We start from the raw sequence: 25,502 nt of genomic DNA, 5'->3' as shown, positions 1-25,502 counted from the left end.
ACTTCAGCGCAATAATCTGTGAAGATGCAATTCAATCCACAACACAGGCCAAGGTGCTCATTAGGATAATTTAATCTTTTAAAGGTTGCTGCAAAATCTGGATGCCTCTTTGAACATAATCTTTATTTTACTAAAACAGAAAATCTGCAAGTGTCTATTTTTTTCTAGAGCATTTAGAAGAGAAAAGGGAGAAAATTCAAATGTAATCAATTATTTCCTTCATTCATAAGCCTAGGTACTAAGTGATTTGTGAAGATATTAGTTACGTTTCAAACTTATATATGGTATTGAATGATATAAATGTATATAATTTATGATGGCTCTTCCAATTAGTCTGGTTCCTTAAAAAGTCAGGTCACCCAGAGACATTTGGGAGGCATATTAATTAGAATCAAATAAGACAGACTAGCATGATATGCCATCACTGTGAAAGGCACAGTAGAATCAGAAAGGGGTGATTTTCTATAAGCAATTACAAGAAGGGGAGACACTATATTGAAGGAAGGGAGGAGGAAAACAGGACAGAAACAAACTGAAATTGGCGCCCTGTAATCCAAGAAAGAATCAGACCAAGATATTATTGCTTAAGACAGCCTAGAAAGTAGGAAAGAGATCAAATGTTAACACAGGTATTTAGTATAAAGACAAATAGGAATAAACTCAAATATACACCTCAAAAGCAAAGTTGCTATAACAAAGTGTTTCTAACTTGTGTTTCTATTTTGATTAAATCAAGAGGAGCATGGGCATTACATATGGGAAGGGGAAAGTAGGTTGTCTACCACCCTCTCAAGGCTAAGCTCTTATTTATGGTATAGGTGCTTGGGAGAAATTATGTTATGGAGAAGACTGAGCAGAAAAAATACGAATTTCTTAAGTTTTAAGAAAATTTGACTCAAAAGTCTTTGAATTTTAAAGAGATATGGAAAGCTAGAAATAACTTCACTTTTGATGGCTCACAACTACTTTAGCTTTAAAAGAGTGAAAGGCTTGCATTCACCTTTGGGGTACTAACTTTCTTTGAGATTTAAAACCATTGTAGTGAGTTTTTCTAATCATGAAAATGCAAAGCAAGTTCCTCTTCTGAGATTAAGAAGTTTGCTATGCTTTCTATGGTCATATGAGATAGTGACTTTTTGTGGTAAATAGTGCATTTCTAGGTCCATGTATCCTTTCAAGAAATATTTGAAATAATGATTTACATGGCAATGCCTCTGGAGATTATTGTTTATTGAGGGTGTGTGTGCGTGTCTGTGTGTCTGTGTTTGCGTGTGTGTGTGTGTGTGTGTGTGTGTTCTTGTATAAGCAACTAACATCTGGAGATTGGAATTGAGACCCTGAAGATTACAAGATCTCATATTCTCCTCAAGCAAGAGCACAACCTATAAACAGTAGATCTGAACTTAATAATGCTTAAGTTAACCTTAAGTTTGTGTCTGTGGTCTAATGAATTTGTATGCCAAACAGGATAACTCAGATCTTGGGCAATAAACTATGTCAGTCTATGCACCCTAATGTGAGTGCACTGTTGGAGACTAAAGACAAAGATGACTTACTATGGAGAGGGCGTGGGTAGTGAATGGATAATCCTAAAATGGAAATGATTTGGGAATGGAAACTGAAGACTGATCTTAGACTGGGGATAAGAAAGAGTTCTCTGACTTTAGATCTGTGCAGAAGGCTGACAATTCTCAATGCACAGATTTCCTGAAGTCTTCCCAGAATGGTGGGAAAGAATGCTGGCATTTATGATGGACATAGAGTTTAAGGAACCTTACCTAGCAACGAAATCTAGCTTGAAGTTTCCCTGTATTGGGTACCCATGAGGATAATATTCTGTTATCCTCAAGTCTTAAAGAACAATTTATTAAATGTTACAGTCTAATCTGTGCTTTGAGGAATTAGGAGCATGTCCATGCTTAGGACAGAGTAGTATGGAGGACAGCACTGTATTCTTCCACTTAAGATTGAATATTGACAACAGCATCTTTCCAAGGGAGATCAATTTTTGAGCGGGCAGCAAAGCAAGCTAGAGATCTGATTGTGTGGTTACCAGAGTAAAATCAGGCATAAAATCAGGCAAAGACAGAACATTATTGGAGACTAATGGAGGAAAACTTAAAATAAATAAATATATAAAACTAAGGGAAAATGGAGGATCTAATTTAAAACAATGCTAGTCTTCCAAATATTCTGGAAGGAAAGGACATCTAAGGAGAGTGGGAGTTTTGGAATCAAGTTTCCATTATTACTCATATGAGAGTTACTAAGCGAACAAAAGATTATTTTCAGTTATGTACACTTAGAAGTTTCTATGCTTTGTGTCCTGACTTCTATACAATATTAAGTGATTCAGCTTTGGTAAATAAACTAATGTACGCTGTTCTTGTAAAAGCATTGTTTTTAAAAGTAAAGGCAACAGTATATTCATCTTTCCTTTGCACTTGAGATGAAGATCCCTGAATAACAATTTTAAAAATCTTATTTCAGTTAATAATTTCCTTTTCCTCTCTTCCCAACCCTCCTCACTCCCACACTTAAGACTTTTAACCAGTTCTGGAAAAAGGTAGAAAATGCTAAGTTCCACCTCCTCCCCCTGCCCATCCTTTGATAAGCCTGTTAATGAGTAGTGAAATAACCAAGAGGTGAGGAGAAAAAGAAGAAAGAAGAGCGGTTAAGGGGCCTGAAAAATCAGCACACTAATTAATCTCATCTGACTAATCCTTGATTCATAAAGGAACATGGAAAATGTCCCCAAATATTAACATCGCTCTGACTAGATAGGCTATTGACATTCTCACAAGACAAAGGAGTGGGGGGCAGGGGGTAAAACACCTTTCCTGTAATTATCAAGTAAAAATGTTCAGGGAGTGTATTTCAGGCACGAAGAGGAGAAATAGTCTAAAGTTCTCTCGGCCATCTTCTGGTGGTAACTTAAATAGAAATAAATTGGACCTTGTAAAGTTGATGAAAATAACGAATAATGTATGTTTTTATGTATTCAAAAAAAGAAAGAAATTTGGAAAGGGTAGATTGGGGGTCATGTAGCCCATCCTTCTGTCTCCTAACAGAATAACACTTGCATTTTCAGCCTCACAATTGGCAACTTTACCAGAAAAAGTAGCTATTTTGCTTGGTAAATACAGGTGGGTCCCACATTTTTCCCAATAAATATGTTCTGTGAAATATGCACAAATCAGATATTTTTAAAAATATACTCTGTGAGATTCCTATCTCAAGACATCATGTAGTGATTTTTGTTTGTAAATGTCATTTTAGGATTAAAGAATTACTTTATGATTTTTTTTTAATTAAAGCATGTCTGTAGTCTAAAAAATAAGTTAATGTAATATATTTGTTCTACCTATGCCTCCCTAAAGAACAGAAACGCTAATTAGAGATTGTATGAACTGATAAATTTGTGGTATTTACTAATAATATAGTTTACTCCTCTGGACAGAGAATTTCAATCTTCCTCAAGCACTAGTACATCCTATGCTTTACTGAAAGGAATGTTTTCTTTGACTTAAGTGCTCCTCCTTGTCTAAGGTCACAAGTAATTAGTGGCAGGGCCAGGTTGAGAACTTGCCCTTTGTTCTTTGTTTAATGTTCTTTCAATTGTACTACATTGTTTGTCTTCAACACTGCCCTGTTTCGAGCCTGTTTTCTGAGTACTCCCTGGATCAAATATTGTCCTCAACTTGCCCATAGCTTCTTGTTCTACCTTCTACACTGGTTCTCTACGTTTTCCCAACTTGTTATTGTCGACAATACAGCTTCACAATGCCCGTCTCCTAAAGGTAACCTTCAAGAGAATCAGTTTAAGGTTGTTCTAAAAAGAATACCAGTAACCAACTCTAATTTCTTTTTTCTTGAGGAAACAATTATAATGCCCTTTAAGACCAATTGGTCCAGTTCTTTAGGGGAGACAACACAGTCATTGGTCCCCAAGGTCAGCAACCCCAGGAAGGAAAAAATTGTCCTTGAAAACTCAAAGTTAACTCAAAAAAATTGAGAGAATCAAAAATACCAAAAAGAATTTTCTTCATTCTTATACATTTTTGGGTTTGTTTTTCATTTTCCTAGACAAAGTCAAGAAATTCAGATGAAATGATGTGCACCAACTAAGATTCGACCTGACTAATTTATGTACTGTAGGAAAAGACCATGTTCAAATGAGTTAAACACCTTCTATGGCTAACTCTGCTCCTCTCATAGGTGGGGGAGGGAGTGAAGAAAGAGAGAGGGGGAGAAGGTGGGGGGAGGAGGAAGGAACGAAGGAAATGACGGAAGGAAGGGAGAAAGGCTGATAGATTATACTGAAGAGATCTCAGAATTCATGGTGATTTTATTGCTAAAAAGTGGGGGTTATATATAGCCTTTATGATCCTCATTATTAGGTTTTCACTACATTTTGATTTTTGTATGTCCTTAAATGTGTGAAAGAATCAAAATATTCAGATAGCAGGATATGTTATGAGTACCTGGTCCAGGATAAAACAGATTCCCCTGACTAAACAGAACTAGATCCTCTGGTTCTTTTAGGGAAAATATATTCAACTCCCCCATACCATGCAGGAAGCCAAATTATTTCTTTGTAAAGAGGAATGGAAGAGCAGAAAGGAATGAGAAAACATTTGTCATGCTAGCCTCATTCTAATGCTTTCTGGGACCTATTTATATCTTGCTTATTTGTAGTCTATATAAAAGGTGCAGTCTCTAAAAGCTGTCCTACAGCTCTGGAGAATAGTGAAAAGTCGTATTCCATGGGCCTCACAGAGAGAACAGTTTCCCCCTTGGAATCAGGTGTGGCTCCCCATGGCTGCTCAACCTTAGAAACTTGTAGAGTGTCCACAGTCGAGGAACTACCAAGGTAATTTTGCTCTGGATAGAGCTCAGAGAGGAGCTGTTCTTCACATGCTATTGATCACAGATGGAAATATATCTTCCTTAACTGGGTATGCTGCCCTTTAAAGTCTCCCACTTCAATGTAATGGGACAGATTGAATATTTTTCTATGTTAGTGGGTGGAAGTTTTTCCAATGCCACCCAGTTGCTCTTTTCTTCCAGAAAGCAAAATACAGATTTCCTTTGGGTGCAACAGACATCAAGAAATAAAAAATAGCTGTCTCACATGCAATGCAAAATGACATCCAAAGAAATCACACATCAGAAATCACACATGGCAGAAATAAGCTTCCTTTTGAAATATTTTGGCACCTGACACAAGAGCAAAAGAATTGCACAGACCACCTGAAAAAAAAATTTGTTATAAAAATATTAATTAAATAATATATTTCTTACAGGCTGTTCCTGAAAATATAGACTGAGGGCTGCCTATTGAAAAACAATACTTTGTGAAATCTATTTTAATGTTTAACAACCAAGAAATAGCAATTAGACCTGTAAGAACAAATTGAATCTCACTTGAGTGCCTACATAATATAGAATTTGCTTTCGTTGCTATAGCCTAAGCAAATCAGGTGCAATGGACTTGGCCCATTATGAACACTTTATGGTACAGATAGTCAAATAGTCCCCAAGATTTTTTTTTAAATCTCCTAAACAGGAAAAGATTCTCTTAAATTCTAATTCAAGGGAGTTCTAATTCATTTTATTAGATATAAATTCCAATATAGAATTTCAAAGGACAAATCATTTTTATTTTGAAAGTCATTGGTTCCTTTTGAAAATTTCTTAATGCTTCTTCTAGAGATAATGAAATTCTCCTCCAAAATAAGTTAAAAGGTGATGCCTGGAGGCAGATTAAGGAAAAGTGTATGCCTCATTCCTTGAAATGGTGCATTTTTATATGTCTGCAAATACTAAAGACCAGAGAGCTTAAGACCAGAGAACTGAACTTCATATAGTACACCTGTGTGAAATATTAATGAGACAAGTTCCCAACCTGCGTGTAACTCAATGAAAGAGTTACCTAGGCAGAGAATTGGCTCAGGAACATCTAATATATTGGTTGAAATGTTAGAGGTGATGTTTGAAGTTTGTAGCCTGTCAGAGCAAGTAAGAATATGAGCTAGTTCACTTGCTGCAATACATTACATCTCTTTTTTCTGGATTTTTCTTGATAGCTGGACAACTAAAATAATTTTAGCAGATAAAGTTCTCTAAATTACAGACCTGATGTCATTGCGTGCTTCCTGGTCTTTCTTCTAAGGTGAGAGAACTCTTTGTTCTATGGATAATCTTACTGTAGGCAGAAAGCAAGTGGTAACAAAATGTTCAAAATGCTTTCCTCATTCTTTAATTTTATGCTGATTCTAATACAGCCAGAGCCCTAGGTTTTCCTGTAACCCTTTTCTATGGATATCAATGTGAACTTAAAAATTAAACCTAGGAAGATATGACCTAATTTTGTAGGTCTCTGAAAAGAAGTATTTTGTCATATTTTGGGAGGTCAGGTATTTTGCCAATTTTTTTATGTGATTTCATTAGACTTTTGTGCACATCAAGTACAAATGGCTTAACCCTAGAGGGAACACTAGGGACATAATGTCCCTCCAGTGTTCTTAATTTTTTATTCCAAAAACATTTATTGAGCTCTTACTATATGCCAGGAATGGGGTTAGGCTCCAGGGATACATAAAAAGGGCTGCGACAAAAATATAAACTAAATACCATGGCACAGAGGAGACAGCATAATTCTGCCTAAGAGAGACTGAAAACTTCACTAAAAAGATGACATTTGAGCTCTGAAATATGCACAGGAATTTTCCTGGTGGAAAAAAGAAAAAACAGGAAAAGAACTTCAAATTTAAGGAATAGCATATGCAAAAGCAGGAGGTCCTAAAACAGTCTAATGTAATCAAGAAGTGACAAGCTCTTCCGACCAGGCATAGAATAGAATACATGATGGGAAATAAGCTGAAGCCAGCATAATTACAAGTGAATGTGAATTTATTCTCCAAACAGCAGCATTATGAATTCCTAAATCCACATTTTTAAGGTGATTCTATATATGGCTGGCTCTAACCTGCCTTACAACCTCACTTGGAATTGTGACAAATACATGCTCTGGAAAACTGCCAGTTGATTTGACAAAGAAAATTGATAGAACATACTTTCTTGAGCAGAGAGTCTGTGGGTACCTTAATTAGAATGGAATGGGAAGCAAATCCTGGAAATGGTGTGAGAAAATAAAACAAATCCTATGTCTAAGAAAAGATAAAATTATAGAGAAAATTCAGATAAAGGAAGAAACATTATAACGTGGGATACATTGGATGAACTAAGTTGAGACCATTAAGTGATGCACAAAACAGGATGGACACAATAGCAGGTATTTGAGAAAGAACTAAGAACATCAACAACCATTTTTCTTCTGTACTTGTGCCTAAATAAAAAAGCTATTGCGGCCGGGCGCGGTGGCTCACACCTGTAATCCCAGCACTTTGGGAGGCCGAGGCAGGCAGATCACCTGAGGTCGGGAGTTCAAGACCAGCCCCACCAACATGCAGAAACCCAGACCCTACTAAAAATACAAAATTAGCCGGGCATAGGGGCACATGCCTGTAATTCCAGTTACTCGGGAGGCTGAGGCAGGGGAATCGCTTGAATCTGGGAGGCGGAGGTTGTGGTAAGCCAAGATTGTGCCACTGCACTCAAGCCTGGGCTATAGAGCAAGACTCCATCTGAAAAAAAAAAAAAGCTATTGGCAATGTTTTACTTCATTGTTTGGGGGGAATGTTATAAAACTATATAAAACATATAATAGACTCCAAAGATTTTATTCTAAGACTTCCTGATCCATTCACTTAGTTTGGTCCAGTCCCTGGGTCATTTCTCTACAGATGAGAAATTCCATAATAAACGGGAAAACATGGGAGGCTTTTAAACAGACAAAAAGGGAGTAGTATGACCAGATGTGTTTCTTAAAAGATAAACACTGGTGACAATATAAAGAAAGGCCTAGAGTTTAGAGAACCGCTACATTCTATGATGCATAGTGAGTAAATGAAAACTGTCATGGCTTAGATGATGGTTTGTACAAAGAGTATAATAATAAGTGAAAACCTAATAGCTGGACATTGCTGCTAGTTTTCCAATGAGAAAGGCAAGATGAGCTTGCAACAGCCAATGAGAGCTACTGTATCAGTGTGAACCATTTCTTTCACTGTATCTGCTGGTATATGGCATGGCTTATATGGTATGAGAGGACCTAGAGGAAGTCTGGTTAGTCTGGTCAGAAGACAGAGATTTGATCGTGCAATCCTGCAGGAAGCATTTGGAGGGAAAGCACAACAAAAGGCTGCTTTTCACAGATAGTAGGATGGCTTTCAAATAGTCCCAGAAATGTTGGTAGTGTTCTGGAATAAATAATTGTAGCCATAATAGAATATCATTTTAGAAAGTCATCATATGAGTGAAAAATATGAAACGCTTATATATTCTTTCATGAGTAGAGAACTTATTTGAGGAAACATCACCTTGGCTTGGCCATTAGATTTTCAGTTTCTTCTGTGACTGGTAATAATTAGTCATTTTAACAAAAATCAAGATCATTAAGAAACTCGAAAGTCATCTACTAAGATTTATGCCTTATATAATAGATGTGCTTCTTAGATATTTCTTCAACATCAACCATTTAAATCCAGTACTTTTAAATGTCCTAAAAGGGAACTATTTATTTAAAGATTTCCTGTGATAAATGTTTGATAAAGGAAAGATCCTTTGGTAACATGAATAATTCTTCCATATTTACAGTGTAGTCACTTTGAATTTTCATATACTGAATTATGCTTTCTTAAAGGGAGTATATCCTGACTGGCAATGATTTTATGTTACAAAGTGCATATCTTATACTTATTTCAATTTTCAGTGCAAAATGAATGCAAACATTATTCCAATCACCTTTTTACCATAAATATGCCAAAATATCTTAGCCAATGAAAAACTCCCCATTGCTAAATACATGTTTTCATGAAAAACAAATTAGATGCATTTTCCTAAGGAAAAGAATTTAAATGCATTCTTTGAATCATGCTCTACAATCTTTTTCCAAAGCAGCTTATGCTGTATCTTACAAAGTCAATGTTTACCAGTATATTTATATAATTTTCTTTCTTTTGTTTTCCCTCCATTTGGCAGAACACAGAGTACTATATAGGCATGTGTCTGAATATTTAGCCATGCTATGCCAGGAGTCCACACAATGCTTAGGACTGTTTAGTTTAACAAAGAATGTGTGGCTTTTGCATGTTCTGGCACGTATGAGTGTCTCCAAACCTCTGCTAATGGCAGAACATACTTGTCACTTGAAATTTAGAAATGTGCAATGAGTTTAAACAAACCACCACCAATCTTATACTTACTTCTCTATTAAAACTTGATGCAAAAAAGTGATGAGGATTGGAACCATAAAAAAGTACATCAAGATGTAGGGAAACAAACTGTAAGGCCACCTCTTTGTAGTTACCTTTTGAATTTGCCCATGTTCTGCTTCTAGCAAGGAGATAACATGAAGCTCAAAATATGATTTACAATCTCCATATAAATCATTTACAAATGCTGGAACAACCGAATATGTAATAGTCAGCTGATCTGCCTATAGTTTATATCTAATTTGTGATCTTTGGGTTGGAATATTGTGCAGTTAAATTAGGTAAACATTTTAAAATTAGGGATTACTGACTTTAAACATAATAAACTATTTTTCCTTACATAAAGGAGAGCTAATGGGAAACTAATTTTTTGTCTGTGGATTTTTATGGATAAAAAGGAGAATTTATAATATTGAAGCAAGTGAAATGAACCATTCACTGGTGGAAGTAATATTATAAATGCCAAACAAGCTATTTTACCTATATTGAGAAGTTTGCTTTGTCATCCATCCCAGTGCTTCTCAAATTTTAATAAAATGTTGCTGTCAGAAATACAAATTCTGACTCAGTAGATATGGGTTGGTGGCCTGAGAACAAGTTCTCATGTGATAGTGTTACTACATTCTACAGACCGTAGCTTGAAAGCAAGAATATAGATGGTTTTTAAATTTTAATGATCTGCTCTGTATCCTCTCTTTTTGATGAATCAGTTAGCTCTTTCTAACTTTATTTTTACCTAGTTTACTTAGTATTCTTTGCAGACTTGCAAGGATAGAGCATAAAGACTCAATAGTAGTATAGAAATAACATAAAATATATTCCAAAGACCTGTGTTTGAATTACAGTTCTTCTGTATCTAGATGTATAGTCTTTGCCTAGTGGCATCAACTCTCTGAGACATAATTTTCTGTTAAGTAATTTGAGAACACGTAGTTATCTACTCAATGGAGCTGTATAAAAACAAATGACATTATACATGTGTAAAATTTAGAGGAGCACTATAAATATTTTAGTTGTTGAAGTTATTACTATTATGTCACTGACTTATTGGACAACATTAATTATTATTCTGTGTTTTACGTGGTGTTGTGATGTATCTTGCATTCTCCTGATCACCATTTGAACCTTCTATCTTTCTTTTGAGTATTATAACTTGCCAGTCTGGAGTCGCAGAGTCTCTAATACATATTCAGTGATTCCTCCCCCACCCACAGAGGGCAGTATTGTGAAGAGGGGGGAAAGAAAAAGCATGAATTCCGAAATCATACATATGGAAGTTGAGAATCTGAAAATTTTGTTTCTTTAATGGTATCCATGACTCAGTACCTCCTATAAGTGCTTTATGTACCATCACGGGTACCCAAAGACTTCTGACCTGGATTACTTTTCTTACTAAATTTATTTTTACAGGTTATACCCACCCCACTTTCAAGACCCAAGTCCAAAAGTACACTTCCATGAAGTTTTCCTGACCCATGTCCCACCCAACCTTTCTACTACGCAAACACTCACAGCAGGATGTGACTTTCTGTCATTTGAAAACTTATAATAAGATTCTTTAAGTAACATCCTTTTTATATATATATATATATATATATATATACTTTAAGTTCTAGGGTACATGTGCACAACGTTCAGGTTTGTTACATATGTATACATGTGCCATGTTGGTGTGCTGCACCCATTAACTTGTCATTTACATTAGGGATAGCATTAGGAGATATACCTAAAGTAACATCCTTTTCTACAGGACTGGTCTATGATACAGATGTGAATTTCATTTTAAAATTGCCCTTTAAATAGTTAACTACATATCTGCCTGCCTTAAAATTTGTGTCCCCTGAAATACTTAGCACATTGCTTTGTAAATGCTGGTACGCATTTAATTATTAAATTGAACTGTATTATAACTTCTTAGACTGGTTGTCTTTACACTTTTAATCATATATTCTCAGTGATTGAAAATTTCAAGCTTCTATTCTCAACACATTCATTTATGTATAAATTTTACTTATACATATGCTTACTATATTATATTAATATGACATACACATATAAATATACAAAAATTATAAGTCTAAAGGATATTTTAAAGGTTTTATTATGCAAAATAAAAAATAGAAATGCTAATTTTTTCCCAAATCCACTCATCAAAGTTTAGAATTCTCTGTCTTAAGAATATAACGAGATAAATACTGACTTCTCTTCTACATTGCTACATATCTAGTGTCCGAATAATTCATTGAAATATTATTCTGTATGTTTACTCTTCAATTTTACTACTGAGTTTAGAAAACAGAAAAAGGAAAAATAATTCTGAACCAGGAGCTCTTCCTGTTTTCTGTAAACTCTAAGTGCATTGAGAAGATGAAGTCAGGTGCCATGGAGGAAGACATGAGAGCACAGGGGAGAGGAAAGGAGCAGGGAAAGGAGAAGACAAAGAGAGAGAGAGAGTACATTGGTAGATCCCTGGTGTAGAAAGAGTGGGAAAGGCAGCTGGTCTCAGGATTACTAAAGAACTGAATCTCATTCTCACTCTATCAGACAGCTGAGTTAGCAGGCTGTGGAAAGGGTGACTAAACCTGGATCTTCCTAAAGCTCAGGTGACATCAAAGCAGAGAATTTTTGGATTTCACCAGACTACCCAGGGTTGGACCTGGGTATATTAGCAGTCTGATAACAGTCTGCCAGTTCTGGACACTAAACGGTACCCCCAGTTCCGAAGGCTTTGATAGAAAAAAGGAGCCCTAATAATGACTGAGATGAAATCTGATGCCAGGCAGGCTGGATGCAATTGCAAAATCAAAATAAAGATGATTTAAAACAAGGATGTGATTATTCTTGCACACCTGAGTATATGTACATAGGTATTTATACCTACCACATGTTCTATCTTGCATCCACTACTTCTTTGCATAGCTGTTTTGGTATCTCTTTTGATGGCGCTTTTTGATTCTCCCATTTCTCATTGGTGACATTTAGAATAGTTCCTCATACGGATTATGTTCTCAGTCAATATGTTTAAGAGATGAATTCATTTATTAGAATCTGTTATTCATCTTATAAATTATAGGTGTTTATATCTGATTTTGTTTTTATAATTAAACTCTTATTAATTCAGCTTTTTGATCACAACTACCAAACACCCAAAATCAAAGGTGTTGAAATTAAGAAGTGGCAACATTCCTAGCAAAAGTTAAAGTAAATTAGACGAAAATTGTAACATCAGAAATGTAAAATGATGGTGAAGGCCAACTCATGGTGACCATAAGTAGCAGGTGCTATCACACAAAGGCTAAATGCCAAGTGGTTAAAGTAATACTATGTAAGTGATTACCAAGGAAATAGAATTCTTTTTCATTATTACAAGGTAAGCTTTTGTTTCTGGCTAGAGAGGTTTTGATTTCCTATCCATGCTACCAAATGTGTTTGCTAATAATAAGACTAAATGTATCTTTCAGTTTATCATTAAGTAAAATTGTCTTTCTAGGTGACATTATCACACAAAAGAAAACCCTACTATTTTAATAGGAAGTGAGGATAGTTACATTTTACTTTGAAAATATTTAAAATAAGTTGATTATTGAATAATTATCTTCTATGTGAAGTTTTGCTCATTCACACAAGTAACTCCAATTTAACTCAGTAATTAAATCTTTCACCACAACTTGGATCTGAATCTACTCATTGTGTCCTTTCAATGCATTGTATAATATGTCAGTTTGCTCCAGAGTGCTTCACAAAATTACATCTTCCCATCTAGAATCTGGTTCTTTTGCTTCAGGGGACAATAGGTTCTACTGAAACATCTTAAGGAGTCTGATATGTTATATGTCTGATGAAACACAATTACGAACTCCTGTTTCCACACTCCCACAGTCCTTCAACTCTGCTTACATATTTAATAGAAGTGAAATGGGGCAAGCCCACACCTTGTCTACATCTATTAAATTCTACTTAAGTTCCTGAACATCCTATAAGGTAGACACATCTTTTAGAAGTATCCTGTAGGAAAAATACATAGAAGGCATATATATGGAAAAGATAGACACTAGTTACAAGAAAAATAGTAGTTAGAAAAGCATTATTGGATTACAGAGATTAGTAAAAATAATAGAAACGATAATCATCTCTTCCCCTTTCCTATCCTTCTGAAGGTGAGTTGCACTAGATCGGTGCCCTTCCTCTGCTGGCATTTCCCCCATCTTGTTTACCACATCTTACATTATTAAGGGGAAAGAGAGAAGCATGGAAGCATTCTCTCTAAAAGATCTTTGTAATTATTGGTCTCATACACATATATGCTGAGAATATTTGAATTGGTAGGAAGTACAATTAATTTTTTATAATTAAGGCATAAGAAATTAACTAAGCTAAGTCGCTCTTATAAGAAGCTTAATAACCCATAATCTTTTACTATGTCTTATAAGGAATGGGGTGATAATTTAATTTTATATTCTATTTGTTAGATTAGCACATCATTTCAAGCCATGAAGTTACACTGAATAACAAAAACATTCACTTTTTGAGACTTGGTTAGAAACTCAATATATGAAGGGCCTGTTTATTACTAACGTTTTCTAAAGCCATTCAGTCAATTACATTTTGTGGGAAAACAACTTCTCATGCCCTTAATAACCTTTTTAGCTTCCATAGAGCTCAGTATATTTTACTCAGTAATATATTAACACTATATGTCTATGAATTCCAATGAAAAAAATCTAAACAAATTTGGAAAAATTGGTCATGTTAAGGTTATATTAGGTCAAAAATAAGCCCCCAGAAGCGCACTGGACTCAAGCGAATAAAAACATTCCATTCATGGACCACTTGAACATGTACTACAGAGGTCTGTAGCTTACAGAAAAAAATTTAATTGCTTTGCCTTGAAGGAACATGTTAAAACTAGCTCCATCCTGGTTGGTATGGGTATTGGGATTATGTTCCTGGCTAGATCCATGCTTAGTGACGTTAACCACCATGGTTAGTGGGGTTGTCACTGAGAAAGGCAACATATAAATCTGTTTCAAGGAGTTTAGTTATTTGAGCTTCACATTTGCAGGTTCACTGTGTTCGTAGATTCCTGGAGGAGTAGAACCTAACGGTCTACAACTAAGCTTGCATCAGATAATATGAACAAAAAAATGTAAATGATATGAAGAATTAAATAGTTTTAGATGTGAATTTTAAAAATTTGTATTACCTGAAATCTACCCCAAGAATTAAGCTGAGACCCAACATTGTTAGCCATTTACAGTGATTAAAACTACATTTCTCCCCTTATTTACTACCTGGAACTCTTGTAAACAGCAACTATATCTCTTTTAGAAGAGTATAAACAATCACATATTAAAAAAACATGATATCTTATTCTCATTAAACATTCTAAAGGCATTTTGAGGAATATATAGGACACAACTCCTAGGGACCGTGGATTCTTGAAAGAATGCTTGCAATTTTCTAAGATTTCATATAGCAGTAACACTTTTATATAAAACAAATACAGCATTATCAGAGAAAATGGTCAGCATGATGTCTTGGTAACTGCCTTCATGAGCTTACAAAGTTAAATAATATTTTAAATGCATAACTATGTGTAAAAAAAGGGTAGATGGCAAAAACTACAAATGACTTTGGGATCCTGGGTAGGGAGGTAAAAGGGAACTGGTGCAGATAAAGGCTCAAGGAAAAGCAAAAATTTAATCTCAACCTAGAATAATTGGATAGAATTGAAATGGGTAAAAAAAAAAAAATGAAGAACACTCTCAATAAAAGGAAAGAGATCTTCACAATTCTTATTTAGTGGCTAGAAAAAAGTAAGGGGCTGAACAAGAAGCCCTAAAGTGTTTAGGAGGGGGTGAGGAAATTATATTTCCGCTGCTGAAAACTACAAATTATTTTCTTCCAGGGAAGATGTGTGTTTTTTTTATACTCTGCTTAGCAAGAAGGGAAGAGTAGATAAATTTCATTAAAAATAAATGTAAAAAGATGTGTCTATATCAAAGGCATAATCAAGCATGGATCCAAAACATATTTGCTCTCTTTGAAACAAACGTTGAAAAATTTACTTGTATAGAAAGGTTAAAAATTCTAGTCAACAGGTATCATTATGTGTGGAAGACAGCAGAGAAAACAGCAATACAAAATAACTAGTATTTTTAAATGCCAGCAAAGATTAAAGATCTTTAAAAGTTATTTTCCAATAGATCTTCTACTTTCCTCTACAAACAATTCATTTTTCATTAATGTCTATATGGTTTGGATAAGACTTATGAAAGCCATCACTTAAAATTAGAATATAGATGTTTTTACATTTTTCTGACAAGTCATATATAGTGAATCAGCATCAGTTCTCTCTTTTAGTGTTTGGAGTAAATCCTTAAATAAAATAAACGACCTTTAATTTTTATTACTTAAACGTTTACTGCATAGTTTAATTTTTAATGTGGACTCTTAGATGATGCCAAGTTTTATTAAGGTTGACACACCTCTACTAGAATTAGCACAAATTAATATAAAAATCAATGAATCCCTTCTCTCAAATTCCCAATGTGAATAAGATGCAGCATCCCCTCACATCAAGAAATGAACAAAAACCATTCAATGAGAATGAGATACAAATAAGCATTATAGGCTGTTAAAACAGACAGTGGAGGTCTAAAGATTATAATTTTGTTACATTTTTAGTATAATGTAACATCAAAGCTTGGATAATTTATTTCTTTTTTTCTTTCCCTTTTTCCTTATAATCTTTTAAACCAACAGCATTAATGATAAATGGTATGTGTCAAACTCTAGTAACTAAAAAATCCCATGCCTTTCTGAAACAGTCTCCTATATCCAATGTCATTTGGGTATATGTGAGGTACGTTGTACTCTTTGGACAGACTTTAAAAATATATATATGCCACATTAAAAGAAAGAGACAAAATTGATGTGATATGTATGTGATAAAATCTGACCAGAAAGACCCTCTCATTGCATTTATAATGGATTGGCTTTAACTTGTATTTCTTTTCATGGTACATTTAAGGAAGTCTAACATCTATTCTCTCTCCCTGAGCAATAAGCATTGCCTATTTTACTTTTTGTAAGTGAATTACTTTGAGGATTTCAGTTGAGTACTTTACCTAAACCCCACAGATAGATGCCGTATAATTGTTGCCACATTCTTGATTATCATCAAGATACATTGCCATGATAACTTGAAATCCTTGGCAAATTTAATGGACGTTTTATATAGTGTATCTTGGCTTGAAAATGTCAAGCAAAAAAAGTCAGAGCAACACAGTCTTTATAAGCTCTCCACTGAATGTGAAGGGCTGCCTAAGACACACAGCTCTGACTGCCGGGTATCTAATCACAAAGCTAAATGACTCGGTGTTATCAAACTTATTTCTTCCAGGTACTCAAGTACCAAAGTGACAAATCATAGGGGTGGCTGTTAGCCTGCAGACACTTCTGTTCTATTATTTAAAGTCTGTTTTTTTTTAATGTCTGAGATTTCTATGTGGAAAAAATAATGAACTTTAAGAAATGTCACTTTTACTAACAGAAATTATGGCTTGAACACCTGAATATGAATATTAAATACAAAAAAGTACATTTAAATAATGTTAAGGTTGTGACACAAACTGACAAAAGCAGCAAAATTCAAAGTTAAGGATGACACTCCACCTTAACTCACCCTGTTAAGAGGGGGAAAAGGGCAGCAGAGTGTACAGCTGGGAACGCTATGTTGGCCTTCATTCTCTGTCGTCTGATTGTGTCAGATAGTGTTTTACCCTCCATAATATTTAATTGGTTTTTGGCATTTGATTCCCTCTCTTTTGCTTAAGAGAATTTTTGGTGCCCATTTATAAATGTCATTTGGGAACTTACACATATTAATACTATACTTTTGGGGATGACTCTTGAGAGGGATATCATTAGAGTTGGGGTGTGTGTGTGTGTGTGTGTGTGTGTGTGTGTGTGTTTGAAGGGAGAGGGATACTTATCAAACAATGTGAGCATCTGGTATAAGAATAATAATAAAAGCTAACAATTTTCAAGTGTTTGTCTGTGCCAAGCATTATTTTATGTGTTTACAGGTATTAATTTCTTCAAACTTCATTTTTTAAAAAATCTATAAGGAAGTTACCACTGTCATCCATATTATCATTATACTCATTTTACAGACGGGAAATTTGAGGCACAGTGACCTTGGCCAAGATCACAAAGCGAATAACTGCCAAAGTCAAGATTCAAATCTGGGCTCCAAACAATCAAGTTCTTAACCATCATGGCCAACAAAAATAAAAATGACCAGGAATGTCACCAAAATTGAGTCAGCACATCCTATTACAACAGCTAGTACATGGCTGTAGCCAATTAATATATTCTAGTATCAATCAAGCAGAAATTATACATTAAGCATCCATTATATATAAAGCATCAGAGTATGTGCTTTGGATAAATGGAAGGAAGCAAGAACTAACATTTATAAGAAATCTGATACATGCCAGACACTTCACTAAGTACCATGCATACATCTCACCTAATTGTTTCAAAATCACACCAATATTTGAATTAAAATTATAGTTTTGAAAATGAGTAAACTAAAGCTCAAAAAGATTCAATAACCTGACTAAGACCCTGCACAATTCCGGGTGTTGCTCTATGCTATCTGTGCAAATTTTTTCAAGATACCTAACTTCTCTGACCCTTTTTTTTTTCACTTAATATACAGATAGGAAAACAAACCTCCTAGGGTTATTGTGGCTCAATCAATCTTGATTTTTCCAAAAGAAATCTATTGCCAATCTATAAAACAACAAATATTTGCTTGAAGCCAACAATGTGCCAACTACCTTTTTGGAGGATTGAACCATAGGCCGGGTGTGGTGGCTCAAGCCTGTAATCCCAGCACTTTGGGAGGCCGAGACAGGCAGATCACGAGATCAGGAGATCGAGACCATCCTGGCTAACACGGTGAAACCCCGTCTCTAATAAAAATACAAAAATTAGCCGGGCGCGGTGGTGGGCGCCTGTAGTCCCAGCTACTCCGGAGGCTGAGGCAGGAGAACGGCGTGAACCTGGGAGGTGGAGCTTGCAGTGAGTGGAGATCGCGCCACTGCACTCCAGCCTGGGCGACAGAGCGAGACTCCGTCTCAAAAAAAAAAAAAAAAGAATAAATTGATGCTGGTCATAGTATATCATATAAACTGTTGGTGAAAAATAGGTGATTAGTGGAACTTAGCTCTATGTTACTTCCACTTCTATTAATGTCTATCAAACAATACGGATGTGACATAAAAACATCCTATTATATTACTAAAAAGGATCCTGCAGATTATCTCAACCAAACTTCTTTGTATTGGTGCATAAACTGAATTTTTCCCACCATTATGTAGCCTGCCTGAACTAAACCATGCATTAATGCTAAGGTCTCTGAAGCCCAGTTGAACGCATTTCCACTTCACCATTCTTTACTTTATCATCAGTTGTAGAAACTATCTTTGCTTTAGAAATGCTACATGGTCTCCTGATCATTTTCATCCAAAAAGTCATTGATGATAAAGTCATTGATAATTCAAAAGTCATTGATGATAATAATTTATTAGCTGGTAATTCTGTTTGCCACCACTCCAGATCCAGGTTCCAGCCTTTTCTGTCCTGTTTGTGCCAGTGGACTGACCCATGCAGACACAGGATGGATGTGGAAGTCTCTGTTTCTGTGCCTCTCCTGCAGCAGCACTTTCACCCTCCATGTTTTCTCTTCTACTGAGTACAGGCACAGCTCCTGGCTCTGGGTTGTTCTGACCTCCAGGAACTTTATTTCCTCCTATGGCTTCTTCTGGCCTAAGAGTGATGGAGTCAATAGTATTATTTTTGACCCATACTCAGGGAACCTCATTGTAGATGAAACCCATATCCTGACACATTAAACTTAGACATGGCTATGTGACCGATTGGCCAATGAAGAGCAAAACAATCTATGTTACTTCTCAAGAGAAATTTTAAAGCCAACCTTTACTATGTTCTTATTTTCTGCTGTCATAACTAGCAATGTTCTTATAGAAGCTGCATCATCAGCCTGGGTCCTAGAGGGAAGACAGCAGGAGCAGAACCACAGCTGACCTGCAATAACATGTTCAAAATGGAATATGAGCTGGAAATAAGTGTTTTTAATTCGTTTATTTGGAGTTTTCATTACCATTGCATAACTTACCTCAGTGGTTTTTAATTTTTAGCATCTACCAGAATGAACTAGAATGCTCACTAGTCCCACATGCAGAGTTTCTGATTCAGTGGGTCCAATGTAAGAACTGAGAATCTGCATTCCTGACAGATGATACTGATGCTGCTGGTCCAGGGGTCAGACTCTGAGAATCACTGTCCTAGTTGCTAGTGACTGATACAGTGGGATGATTTCATGCTATTAGTCTCATGTAGCCTCCATTGCCTGCTTTTGCTTCTTTACCGCTGCCCACACCTCTCTACAGAATGATTTGTATTAGATTCTTTTCAGTTGAAACCATGCAGGTGGAAACTCTCCTTCATGCTAGGAACCCAACACCTTGAAATAAAGTTGTTCCTGACATTGTCCGAAAAGTATGAACATATGTTATCTCTTATGATCCACACAACCACCTTCAAAGTTTATAGGACAGGTATAACTTAGTAAATGAGGAAACAGAGTTTCAGATAGAGTGAGACTGGTCCTTCTGGGTGGCTAATTTGCTTCAAATCTTAGAGTGAATTTAGATGGCTCCTACTTCATATTTTTTTAAGATAACATGCTATAGACAGTGTTGCAATATAACCTATGAGTTTTTGTGGGTGTGTTTCCTCTTAATAGTGCATTTCTAATTGTATTTTACTTTTAAAATGATAGAGACTAGCTTCAATTCCCAGAGGGAGCAAAAAACATACTCTAAGCTTTCTGGGAAATGCACAAAATAACATATGTTCTTGGGACAAACTTAACTTGACCAATAGTGAACTCAGCAAAGAATGGCAAGGCACTTAGCCATAGGATTTAACCATACCGAAATTAGGTTTTGGTCCCTGATTACCACAAACTAGGCATCAGGCAAATGCAGGACGGTACTTGATATTGAATTAGAAATATTAATTATTAGTACAATAATCTTGAAGTCTTTCCATCAGGACCACTATTCACATATATGAATGCAATAAGTTATGCTCTTGAAAAAGAAATCTTGAAACAGTTCACTTTTACGAGAAAAAATGTGTATGTAAAGGTGGATAAGCTCACTGGATGTGCTTTATACTTTATTTTTATTCAAATTTCTTTTTATTCAAGTTTCAATATGAAATACTCGGGCTTATTATTATGCAAGTGTAAACATGTATTTAAAAAGATTTCCATTGCAATGGAAGATAATCTAAATGTTAGTCAATAATAAATTATGATGCTTCCATTTAATGGATTGCACACTATATATTTAAATGAAAGAGTATATTGCAAAACAGCATGTACTACGTGAGTTCAGTTTCTCAAATGTGTGTGCGTATAGAGAAGTGGGTACATACACGATTATACAATAAATATTTGGAAAAAATTCTAGTATATTTAGCAAAAGGTAAATAATGGTCATCTTAGGATGAGTAGTATAGATGGCATTCATTTTCTATATTACAGTTACATATTTTCTGATTTTGCAAATTTCTGGAAAAAGCAGGTAAATTTCAGAATTTATGAGTTTTCTAAATTTTAGCAATAAACAGACTTTGCCTTTAGAATACCTATATGACTGATGAAATGTAATAGTGGTATTTCAAAAAAAAAAAATGAAAGAAAGAGGCAGATGTTACAAGGAGCTAAAAGTAGACAAACAAGAATATATGGTGGTTCACAAGTTGAGAGAGTGGTCTAGAATAATAAAAACTTTAAAATAACAACAAATAGCATAAATAATTTTATATTATTAGGTTATTTTATGATAAAAATTCTTAACAAATGAGTTATAGAAAGAATGTGCCTCAACATAAATAGAGACCATGCATGACAAACCCACAGTTAATAACATACTCAGTGGTGGAAAACTGAACGTTTTTTCTCTAAAATCAAGAGCAAGCAAGCATGCCCACTCTCACCACTTCTTTTCAATGTGTATTACTTTTTGAATATTTAGGAATTCTTTCACAGTGTGGAGATTTTGTAAAATACAAAAAAAAGTTAAGTAAAATTAAAATTAAATTACTATTAGGATTGTGTTTTGTGTTTAGGAGTATACTTTTAATTAATATTTGTAAATGAATCTACCAGATTAAAAGACATAATTATAGAATTTAGGTATTTACAGTGGAACAAATGTTCTTTCTGATAATATTAAAAAGAACATGTTGGAAAAAAATTCTACCTGCATAATTGATAAACTAGAATTAGAAGAAAAGATTAGAAATATAGAGAATTACATCTCCAGAAAGCCAGAGGAAGAGGTGACTTGGATATCTCTTGAACATTCCTCTTAGTTATTGACAAATTATCAGATTAAAAATGAAAAAGTAAAATCAAAAGATTTGAGTCAATATGTAAAAATCTGTCTTTTTCTTAGAGTTTAGGTTTACTGCTTTACCTGAGGAGGGCCAAAGCTGCCATTGCTCCATCAGTGAAAGAGGTAGGAAGTATCAGTCAGGGAACAAAAAGCAAGGAGCAGAGAGCTTCTAAACAAAACTCTGAGCTTTCTGTTTTTTGCTGTGTGGTAAGTTCCCTTTCAGGGTGCTGAATGGAAGCAACTGGCTTGCTTGTGCAGAAGGATTGTCGGTAGTAGACACAGCTGTGCAGGTCTGGCACAGAGTGGTTCGGTTTGGTTTGGTTTTCTCAGTTTGCCAGCTCTCTAACTTCCCTCACCCCACAGCGGTTGCTCAGAGTCCTCTAACCCTCCTCAGAGAACACAAGAACTAAGCCTGGAGCCCGCCTCTACCACCCTTACCCCCAAGGGTAACCTGCCATCACAGATAGTAAGGTTATTTTCTCTTTGCTGTTTTGAAACAATGTTTGGAAAAAATTTGAGAAAGCATACATAGTAAGAAAACTTTGATCTCCACTTATATGAAACCCATGTCTACTGCTGCCTTTTGAAATCTTGGCTTTCATTATGATTCATACAAGCTAATGCAATGTTGGAGGAAATATCTTCACCACACCTCAAGAAGGAAGAATGTTGGTTTCAGAGCCCTACAGCATTTATCTAGATGTCAGGTATTGGCATGAGATTAAAAAGCACAGCTCAAAACAAACAATGAATACCAAAATAATTTTTAACTACACAAAGACTTAATTTGTGAAAAATTTCCTATCTCTAGGATTTGACTAAATAGAAAACAATAAAACACCTGAGTTAAAGCTAGATTTTTCTATCTTGTAAACCATTCAATTTGTTCATCAATGATAATAATAAAATATCTAGGTTGGTGAATATTTTTCATCAAATGAGTGGGAAATATTTTTCTTTGATTATTTTATCCACTCATTCATTTGGTTTACAAATATTTGTTGACTACCTGCTATGTGTCACCAAGGTTCTAGGTACTCAAGACACAATAATAATCAGAAGGTACCAAACCTAAACAAACAAACAAGCATACAAAAACCCTTGACCTCACTGAATTTAAATTCCAACATGGGAGAAATATCATAAACAATGGACATAATAAATAAACTATCAGGATTTTAGAAAATGATACATGCTATGAACCAAAATAAAGTGAGATATAGATTAGAAGTTCTTGGGGGATTAGCAATTTGAATAGTTGGTGAAGGCAGGACTTATTGAGGAACTGATAATTTGATCAATGACTTTAAAGAGGTGAGGAAGTTAGCCATGTGCTATTTTTTCCATAAATTATTTGGGTACAAGTAGTATTTGATTACATGAGTAAATTTTTTAGTGGTGATTTGTGAGATCCTGGTACACGCATCACCCAAGCAGTGTACAGTGCACCATATTTGTTGTCTTTTATCCCTCACTCCCCTCCCACTCTTCCCTACAAGTCCCCAGAGTCCCATGGTATCATTCTTATGCCCTTGCTTCCACATAGCTTAGCTCCCACATATCAGTGAGAACATATGATGTTTGGTTTTCCATTCCTGAATTACTTCACTTAGAATGATAGTGTCCAGTCTCATCCAGGTCATTGCAAATGCTGTTAATTCATTCTTTTTTAAGGCTGAATAGTATTCCATCATATATATGTATGTGTGTGTGTGTATATGTGTGTGTATATATGTATGTATATATGTGTGTATATATGTGTATATATTTATGTGTGTGTGTATACGTGTGTGTGTGTGTGTGTATACATACACCACAGTTTCTTTATCTACTCATGGATTGATGGGCATTTGAGTTGGTTCCACGATTTTGCAATTGTGAATTGTGCTGCTATAAACATACCTGTGCAAGTATCTTTTTTTGAATAATGACTTATTTTCCTCTGAGAAGATACCCAAGTAGTGGGATTGCTGGATCAAATGGTAGTTCTACTTTAGTTCTATAAGGAATCTCCACACTGTTTTCCATAGTGGCTGTACGAGTTTACATTCCCACCAGCAGTGTAGAAGTGTTCCCTGATCGCTGCATCCATGCCAACATCTACTGTTTTTCTGATTCTTTGATTATTGTCATTCTTGCAAGAGTAAGGTGGTATCGCATTGTGGTTTTTATTTTCAATTCCCTGATTGTTAGTGATGTTGAGCATTTTTTCATATGTTTGTTGGCCATTTGTATATCTTCTTTTGAGAATTGTTTATTCATGACCTATTTCTCTGTGTTTTTATTGCAATTGCTTTTGGGTTTTTGGTCATGAAATCCTTGCCTAAGCCAATGTTTAGAAGGGGTTTTCCAATATTATCTTCTATAATTGTATAGTTTCAGGTTCTAGAGTTTTTATAGTTTAGGTTTAAGCCCTTAATCTATCTTGAGTTGATTTTTGTATAAGGTGAGAGATGAGGATTCAGTTTCATTCTCCTACATGTGGCTAGCCAACAGCACCATTTGTTGAAAAGGGTGTCCTTTTGCCAGTTTATGCTTCTGTTGGCTTTGCTGAAGATCAGTTGGCTATAAGTATTTGGGTTTATTTCTGGGTTCTCTATTCTATTCCACTGGTCTATGTGCCTATTTTTATACCAGTACCACGCTGTTTGGGCGACTATGGCCTTGCAGTATAGTTTGAAATCAGTTAGTGTGATGCTTCCAGTATTGCATTTTTTGCTTAGTCTTGCTTTGGCTATGTGGGCTCTTTTATGGTTCCATATGAATTTTAGAATTGTTTTTTCTAACTCTGTGTATTTTGATGGGGATCATGTTGAACATATAGTTTGCTTTTGTCAGTATGGTCATTTTCACCATATTGATTTTATCCATCCGTGAGCATGGGATGTGTTTCCATTTGCTTGTGTCATCTATGATTTCTTTCAGCAGTGTTTTGTAGTTTTCCTTGTAGAGGTCTTTTGACTGCTTTGTTAGGTATATTCCTAAGTTGTTTTTTTTTTTTTCAGCTATTGTAAAAGGGGTTGAGTTCTTGATTTGATTCTCTGCTTGGTCACCACTGGTGTGTAGAAGAGCTACTAATTTGTGTACATTAATCTTGTATCTGGAAACTGCTGAATTCTTTTATCAGTTCTAGGAACTTTCTGTAGGAGTCTTTAAGGTTTTCAAGGTAAACAATGATATCATCAGCAAACAGGGACAGTTTGACTTCCTCTTTACTGACTTGGATGCCCTTTATTTCTGTCTCTTGTCTGGTTGCTCTGGCTAGGATGTTCAGTACTATGTTGAAGAGAAGTGGTGAGAGTGGGCATGCTTGTCTTGTTCCTGTTCTCAGAGAGAATGTTTTTAACTTTTCTCTTTCAGTATAATGTTGGCTATGGGTTTGTCATAGATGGCTTTTATTACATTAAGGTATGTCCCTTGTATGCCAATTTTGCTGAAAGTTTTCATCATAAAAGGATGTTGGATTTTGTCAAATGTTTTTTCTGTATCTATTGAGTTGATCATGTGATTTTTGTTTTTAATTATGTTTATGTGGTGTATCACATTTATTGACTTGCATATGTTAAACCATCCCTGCATCCCTGGTATGAAACTCATTTGATTATGGTGGATTATCTTTTTGATATGTTGTTTGATTTGGTTAGCTAGTATTTTGTTAAGA

The 25,502-nt window shown here is 35.2% G+C and overlaps 1 pseudogene; it reads right to left on the bottom strand.

Annotated features, from left to right (window-relative positions):
- LOC105516859 overlaps positions 1-12,300 on the bottom strand; it is a 32,455-nt pseudogene extending 20,155 nt beyond the window's left edge.
- Between the last annotated feature and the right edge of the window lie 13,202 nt (positions 12,301-25,502).

This window comes from Colobus angolensis, unplaced genomic scaffold, assembly GCF_000951035.1.
Source record: "Colobus angolensis palliatus isolate OR3802 unplaced genomic scaffold, Cang.pa_1.0 Scaffold292, whole genome shotgun sequence".
Lineage (NCBI taxonomy): Eukaryota > Metazoa > Chordata > Mammalia > Primates > Cercopithecidae > Colobus > Colobus angolensis.
Note: the sequence above shows the minus strand (reverse complement) of the source record. Positions and strands in the feature narration are given on the sequence as shown.